The following is a 9014-nucleotide window of genomic DNA, read 5'->3' on the forward strand; positions in this document are numbered from 1 at the left end:
TTTCAAGATGGCCCAACTGTGTTTGGAAATGGTGGACACAAATGTCTGGTATTAGTGATGACATAACCAGCCAGGGAATAGGCTTTCACTCAACATATGAAATGAGTATATTTTTGATGACATTTGTGCACTACTATGCCAGAGGGATGTTGATGTTTATAAGTGAGTGATTCAGTTGCTGGTCTCTAAATCAATGTCATAATTGCTTTGACCCTCATAGACGATTCAGTTGCGTGTTTTACAACGCTCTCAAATTTACCCCAACTCTGATATGGCAAGATGAGTAATATTTGGGTCTGTAACAGCCAAAGTGGTGGTTTTTATTCCTTTGAGAGACTGGGGGAGATGCTAGTACATTTTGGCTGACTGTGCCCATGATAGAACAAATCAAGGCAAGTTTCATTTTTGTTGAGTGACACTTCAATTGGAGGCCTTCTTCCCGATATGAACTGGCAAGTGATGATCCAGCAGGAAGAAAGATAAATTGTTTGGTATTTCTCAAACAACAGGTGTAAGAGTTTTCACATACAGTGTCTTCATTCAATGACCAGTTCAGTAGAGATGTGTTTCTTGATCATTTCTCATTCTGCAGCAATGATATATTTCACTGAGAAACACAGACTAGGGGCAGCAGCAAATATAGGAGGCCATACCCACAAAGCGATACAGTATACAGGAGAAGGCTGCTTTCCTTAGGCAGGAGTGGTGACGATGGGCACAGCATTGCATGGCAGTTGAAAAAGGTGGGCACTGAAAATTTGTGTGTCTGGCAGTTTGCAAGGCAGCATCTGAAACAACTCTAATAGATGGACCCCGGCCTGGGGCTAGAGAGAGGCTGGAAGTAGCCAGTAGTCTAGGGGATGTGCAGCATGCTTGCACTGAGAAGAGTTGATCCACATCTTCAGCCCATACAACTTAACAGCTGTATTGTTTGTGAGCAGGATCTGGTAGGGATTGAGGTAGCAGAGAAGTATTCATTTGGGTGCATAGGAAGACCCAATCCCCATGCTGGAGGGAAAAACAGGCCTCAGTCTGACTATCAAGTAAGACAGCTTGGACCTGAGCTTGGAAACTATAAAGACCACATATGAGTTTTATGCACTATCCATCATCATTCAAGTGTAAGTCTAACTGACCTTCAAAGACTGGAGAATGTGAAATTGTGCATTGGGTTTCCCTTGCTATTTTATAAGGTCTCAGCTTAATTTTTTGTTTTAGCACGACACTAGCGTGCCGTGATGGGCAGAACATCGAGCCATTTCATTTGTGTCTCAAAACACATCCTTGATATCTTGTGCTTAAGACTATCATTATTGCTTTCTTCCTTACCCGCTGACTGTGGGTGATCGGTGCAGTGAAAATTCTGATCTAACCCTAGAGCTTTGCAAATAATCTGCACTACAGATTAAATGAAGTGTGTTCCTTGGTTGCTCATGAGGCAACTCGGCATTCTGAATCATGTGATGAAGTCCTGAAGTAAGCATTTTGCAATTGTGGTAGCATCTGCTCTTATGTATGGCTAAGACTTCACATAATACGACAACAGACAAGTGACACCAAGAGCATAAGAATATGAAGCACATCTTTGGCATCTAGATAAAATCCATCTGTAGTTGTATAGTGAGGCCCCAAGGAGGTGGATGAGCAGTGGGATTGTCTTGATTCCTTTTTTAACATTATGGAACTGACAAGTGACACAGGACTGGGAAATGATTTTGGGCCTTAGAGTAAAGGAAACATGCATTCCATTGTATTGCTGTGGCATGAGTCGTGCCATCCCCACTGATAGGGGTGTCTCTTATTACAATATTAGAAGGCTTGGAAGTAGAAACTTTGGTGCGACAACAAAGCTAGTGCTCTTTCCACCATCCTCAAATTCTGTTGTGCATTTCGCTTGATCCAATGCAGTTTCACAATCTCAGAGCTTCATTTCTGGAACAGAGATCATTCTTTCATAAAAGTTACAGGAAACAAATCATTTAGGTCAAAATGCATGACAACATCCGCATTTTCACACATTGCAGCTTGCAGATGAATCAGCTAGGACATTCCCTCAGGCCACCATGGCATGAGTATATTGATGGGCATTGCACTTAAATAAAGCAATTTGTTTCGGTAAAAGAACATTTAATACATTTTGTACAGATTGACTTTAAAAATAATAATTTTTAATAGAGGTCCCAGTGGATATCAGGAGCTGCCTTTGCATACAGGCGATCCCAAATTCATGCATCACTCTAAACACATACTTTTGAGTCCTGTGTACACAGTTACAATAGACCGGCATGAGTAAGTGTGAGAAGTTCAGCCACTTGAGCAGATTTAAAATTAGGAATCAGCAACTTTCTCCATCTTGATATACAGCTAATAAAGTGTAACCTGCAACCAGGCACCTTCATCTAAGATAGGATCCATCAACAACGCACATCAGTTTGCAATTGAGAATGTCAGTGAAATCAATATATGACTTGGTGACACAGGCAGTGATAACAGATCAATTATGGGGGTTCTCCCTCTCCAAGGGTCAGCATTAGCGACAGAGAATTGAAGAGGGGGCAACAAGCAACAGTAATATGAGAAGCAGACAACAGTAATATTTAATACCTTGAACATCTGACTCAGCCTCTACCAGAGATGCTGAGATTTGGTGGTGGGAAGAAGGGCGACTACAGCATGACGCCATGGAGCACTGCAACAGTCAGAGTGGAACTTACTGCAATGCTTTTATCATCTTTAACATGATGAGCAGTGGCAGGCACAAAGCAGAAACTTGGTGGAATAACAGCAGCAACGGGGTCCAAGCTGCAGAAGAATATGCTACCTACAACTTTTTTCTGAACCCCATTGTCTCAGGACAGCAACACAAATACAAACCCATCGCGTTCATGACAGAATGAAGTAAATGATTTAATAAAGTCGAGGAGCCCCATAACAGGGGTACAAATGGCTTTTTGTCCTCTCTTGACAGGGGCTTTGCCACAACCCAGGATCAATTGTGTACAGTACCCAAGCACACCCAAGAAAGTACATACCTCCTAGATGGTCACTAGTTGGGGGTCTTCAACATGGTCGGCAGATAGGCGGCACTCACCTGCAGGGATTTCATAGCTGAGATATGATACTGGGGGCAGGGGTGGTCAGCAGGTTCTTTTATGAAACCCTGTACCTCTTTTCAGCCAGTTTAGTGAGGAGGCACAGTGAGTCTCCCTTGTAGAAGTGTAAAGTACTAAATGCTAAAAGCAAGTCATCAATATATTAAACCAAAGTAGAACCCTGGGGTAAAAAAACAACATATCCAGTTTCTTCTTGAAGGCCTAGAAAATGGTGACATCGTAAGTCCTTATGGGAGCTTCTACTATGAGTTGAGACACTCAAAATAACAATATGAAGGGAAATTAACTCCATATATGGGAACGGAGAAAAAGGTGGACCAGTGGTCTACTGTGACACTATTGGCCATTTGCGGGGATGCATGAAAGGATGGTGTCAGAGTTGGAGACCTCAAGGAATGACCACATTATAGCTTGAAAAATCCTGCACAACCCTGTACGTACTGGCCTTACTTTCATTTCTGATAGAATCGTGGTTTTATACTGGCTAACTACAGGCACCAACCACCCCCTCTGTAATCAAATCTGCTATCACAGGACAAGCCCCTCTATTTGCCTCAGGTTTGAGTGTATACTGAGGAATTATAGGTAGCTTATTCCGCTGGTCAATCTTGATTTTCAAGGGTGCATTGAAGTTATGAATTCCACATCATTAGTCTCTGTGGACCACGGTGTGCATAGTAACTGAAAGCGAATCTTTTAACTCTGGATATATCTCATTACTCACAGTAGGTAGGTTAACAATTAGTGTTTTCAGATAGAAGTGGTAGTACCTCATTCTCACACTGATGGAGTAATAAGATAATATCTGTGCAAATTCAAAACACATCCTAGAAATGGGTTCTCAGGTTGGCAGTGGTTTGCACCCTGTCCAAGTAGGGACCCTCACTCTAGTCAGGGTAAAGGAGTCACACAGCTAAGATAATCCCTGCTCACTCCCTTGGTAGCCTGACACGAGCAGTCAGGCTTTCCTCAGAGGCAATGTGTAAATAATTTTTTGTGTTTATATACACAGACACACACACTAACAGTGAAAAAACTACAAAAGAACTCCACACAAGTTTAGAAAAATATCCAATATCTATCTGAATAAAACAAAACCAAAGTGCCAAAAATCCAAAATATACCAGTAGAGATATCACTCTTCAAATGTTTAAATGAGTTCTAATCCATAGGGATCGAGGGTTGTATCTTTTTAGCACAAAGTACCTAGGATGTGTCAAAAACCAAAGCGTTGGTTCCTTACTGCACAGGGTAGGTGATGCCTCGATTCTTTCCTCGCAGGAGAGGCAATCTGTTGGTTCCTTATTGGCAGGGTAGGAGATACGTCAATTCTTCCCTCACAGGAACAGCGATGCGATGTGTTGTTTTCTGGACATGCAGCCTTTGTTCCTTACTCGGTGTGAAATTGATGTCCCGGGTACGATGTGTGGAAAATCTAGACTTGCTGTGTTGATGGCGCAACGGTGAAGCAGGCGCTTCATCGATACTGCAGTAACTGTGTTGATTTTTTTTTTTTTTTTTTGGCAGCAGCAGCGAGTCAGTGTGTGGATTTTCCTCTTCAGGTCACCAGCTTACACTTCCAAGGGCCCAGGGACTGGGGTTAGCAGCACTTGGCAAGTCTGGACTCTCAGCAGAAGAGCCCCTGCACTGGCAGATGAAGTCTTTGATGCCCCTGAGACTTTGTAACAGGAGGAAAGCTCGTTTCAAACCATAGGAGAACCTTGGAAAGCAGGATGAGGAAAGCAAAATCCAGTCCTCTCACTCCCAGGACAGAAGCAGCAGGCCAGTACAACAAAGCAACAGGCAGAGCAGCAGTTCCTCTAACAACATCCAGCTCTCCTTCCTGTCAGAATGTCCTCAGTCCAGAAGTGTTCTTACTTTGTGGGGGGTCAGAGTTCCAGTACTTATCTCCATTTCTGCCTTTGACATAGGCAAATGTCAAAGAAAAGTCTTTGTAGTGCACAAGACCCTGCCTTTCCTGCCCTGGCCCCAGACACAATCCAGGGTGTTGGAGACTGTTTTGTGTAAGGACAGGCACTGCCCTATTCAGGTGCAAGTGTCAGCTCCTCCCCCCACTCTAGCTTAGGAAGACCCATCAGCTCCCTTGTGTGACTTGTCAAGAGTGAATTCACAAACAGCTCAACTGTCATCCTAACCTAGACATGTATTCCACAGCCAGGCATAGGCACAGAATGGTTAAGCAAGAAAATGCATACTCTCTAAAATTGACATTTTCAGCTTAGAATTTAAAAACCAACTTCAACAAAAGATGTATTTTGAAATTGTGATTTCAGAGATCCCAAATTCTATATCTATGAGTTCTCCCAATGGGAAATTGCACTTGAAAGATATTTCAAGGCGATCCCCATGTTAACCTATGGGAGAGATAGGCCATACAATAGTGAAAAACAAATTTACCAGTATTCCACTATCAGGACATGTAAACACGCCAGTACATGTCCTACCTTTTAAATACACTGCATCCTGACCCTGGGGCTTCCTTGGCCTACCTTGGGGTGACATGTAGTCAAAGGGAAAGTTTGGGCCTGGCAGGTCCGAGACATGTTTACAGCACAATCAGTGCTGCAGGCCCACATTTGATTTACAGGCCTGGGCACACATGATGCACTATACTAGGGACTTACTAGCAAATCAAATATGCCAATCATGGATAAGCCAATCATTAATACAATTTAGACAGAGAGCATTTGCACTTTAGCACTGATTGTAGGAAAGTACCATCTTGCCTGGCATGTTACCCCCATTTTTCACTGTATATATGTTGTTTTAGTTGTATGTGTCACTGGGACCCTGGTAACCCAGGGCCCCAGTGCTCATAAGTGTGCCTGAATGTGTTACCTGTGTAGTGACTAACTGTCTCACTGAGGCTCTGCTAATCAGAACCTCAGTGGTTATGCTCTCTCATTTCTTTCTAAATTGTCACTGACAGGCTAGTGACTATTTTTACCAATTTACATTGGCTTACTGGAACACCCTTATAATTCCCTAGTATATGGTACTGAGGTACCCAGGGTATTGGGGTTCCAGGAGATCCCTATGGGCTGCAGCATTTCTTTTGCCACCCATAGGGAGCTCTGACAATTCTTACACAGGCCTGCCACTGCAGCCTGAGTGAAATAACGTCCACGTTATTTCACAGCCATTTTACACTGCACTTAAGTAACTTATAAGTCACCTATATGTCTAACCTTTACCTGGTAAAGGTTAGGTGCAAAGTTACTTAGTGTGAGGGCACCCTGGCACTAGCCAAGGTGCCCCCACATTGTTCAGAGCCAATTCACTGAACTTTGTGAGTGCGGGGACACCATTACACGCGTGCACTACATATAGGTCACTACCTATATGTAGCTTCACCATGGTAACTCCGAATATGGCCATGTAACATGTCTATGATCATGGAATTGCCCCCTCTATGCCATCCTGTCATTGTTGGTACAATTCCATGATCCCAGTGGTCTGTAGCACAGACCCTGGTACTGCCAGACTGCCCTTCCTGGGGTTTCTCTGCAGCTGCTGCTGCTGCCAACCCCTCAGACAGGCAGCTGCCCTCCTGGGGGTCCAGCCAGGCCTGGCCCAGGATGGCAGAACAAAGAACTTCCTCTGAGAGAGGGTGTGACACCCTCTCCCTTTGGAAAATGGTGTGAAGGCAGGGGAGGAGTAGCCTCCCCCAGCCTCTGGAAATGCTTTGTTGGGCACAGATGTGCCCAATTCTGCATAAGCCAGTCTACACCGGTTCAGGGACCCCTTAGCCCCTGCTCTGGCGCGAAACTGGACAAAGGAAAGGGGAGTGACCACTCCCCTGACCTGCACCTCCCCTGGGAGGTGTCCAGAGCTCCTCCAGTGTGCTCCAGACCTCTGCCATCTTGGAAACAGAGGTGCTGCTGGCACACTGGACTGCTCTGAGTGGCCAGTGCCACCAGGTGACGTCAGAGACTCCTTGTGATAGGCTCCTTCAGGTGTTAGTAGCCTTTCCTCTCTCCTAGGTAGCCAAACCCTCTTTTCTGGCTATTTAGGGTCTCTGTCTCTGGGGAAACTTTAGATAACGAATGCATGAGCTCAGCCGAGTTCCTCTGCATCTCTCTCTTCACCTTCTGATAAGGAATCGACCGCTGACCGCGCTGGAAGCCTGCAAACCTGCAACATAGTAGCAAAGACGACTACTGCAACTCTGTAACGCTGATCCTGCCGCCTTCTCGACTGTTTTCCTGCTTGTGCATGCTGTGGGGGTAGTCTGCCTCCTCTCTGCACCAGAAGCTCCGAAGAAATCTCCCGTGGGTCGACGGAATCTTCCCCATGCAACCGCAGGCACCAAAAAGCTGCATTACCGGTCCCTTGGGTCTCCTCTCAGCACGACGAGCGAGGTCCCTCGAATCCAGCGACACCGTCCAAGTGACCCCCACAGTCCAGTGACTCTTCAGCCCAAGTTTGGTGGAGGTAAGTCCTTGCCTCACCTCGCTGGGCTGCATTGCTGGGAACCGCGACTTTGCAAGCTACTCCGGCCCCTGTGCACTTCCGGCGGAAATCCTTCGTGCACAGCCAAGCCTGGGTCCACGGCACTCTAACCTACATTGCACGACTTTCTAAGTTGGTCTCCGGCGACGTGGGACTCCTTTGTGCAACTTCGGCGAGCACCGTTTCACGCATCCTCGTAGTGCCTGTTTCTGGCACTTCTCCGGGTGCTACCTGCTTCAGTGAGGGCTCTTTGTCTTGCTCGACGCCCCCTCTCTCTGCAGGTCCAATTTGCGACCTCCTGTCCCTCCTGGGCCCCAGCAGCGTCCAAAAACGCCAAACGCTATTGTGTATATATATCTTGTGTATATTTCCTATCCTCTCACTGAGGGTACACTCTAAGATACTTTGGCATATTGTCATAAAAATAAAGTACCTTTATTTTTAGTATAACTGTGTATTGTGTTTTCTTATGATATTGTGCATATGACACTAGGTGGTACTGTAGTAGCTTCACACGTCTCCTAGTTCAGCCTAAGCTGCTCTGCTAAGCTACCATTATCTATCAGCCTAAGCTGCTAGACACCCTATACACTAATAAGGGATAACTGGGCCTGGTGCAAGGTGCAAGTACCCCTTGGTACTCACTACAAGCCAGTCCAGCCTCCTACATTGGTTGTGCAGTGGTGGGATAAGTGCTTGAGACTACTTACCACTCTTGTCATTGTACTTTTCATAAGAGAAAAATATACAAAACAAGGTCAGTGTATATACACATAGCCAAAAAGTTTTGCATTTCCTCTTTTCACTCTTTTCTAAGTGCTGAAAAGTACTTCTAAACTTTCAAAAAGTTCTTAAAAGTTTAAAAAGTTTTTTCTGTCTTTCCAAAAAGTTCTGAAAACGTTTTTCTCTTTGTCTATCACTTTAACTCTCTCTAAAAATGTCTGGCACAGGCCAAAATGTTGAACTGTCCAAACTTGCATATGATCACCTTAGCTGGAAAGGAGCAAGGAGTCTCTGCATAGAGAGAGGTTTGAGTGTAGGGAAGAATCCTTCTTTAGAACTGTTAATTAATATGCTTAGAGTACAGGATAAGGCCATAAGTGCCCAATCTGTAGAAAAAGTAGCTAATGGTTCTCAATCTGATCCAGGGACTCCCCCAGGAAAAGGTTCAGGAAAGAAACTTCTCAGCCTGCCCATTACTAGACAGTCTAGCATAGTTGGTACAGAGGTTGAATCACACCATACTAATGGTGTGCTCTCACATTATACTGGTAGCCAAGCTGTTAGGGTGCCCTCTGTAAGGGACAGGTCTCCTTCTGTTCATTCCCATCATACCTCTGTATCTAGAAATGTCCCTCCCACCCACCCTGATGACAGATTGTTAGAAAGGGAGCTCAATAGATTGAGAGTGGAGCAAACCAGACTGAA

Source organism: Pleurodeles waltl, chromosome 9 (genome assembly GCF_031143425.1).
Source record: "Pleurodeles waltl isolate 20211129_DDA chromosome 9, aPleWal1.hap1.20221129, whole genome shotgun sequence".
Classification (NCBI taxonomy): Eukaryota; Metazoa; Chordata; class Amphibia; order Caudata; family Salamandridae; genus Pleurodeles; species Pleurodeles waltl.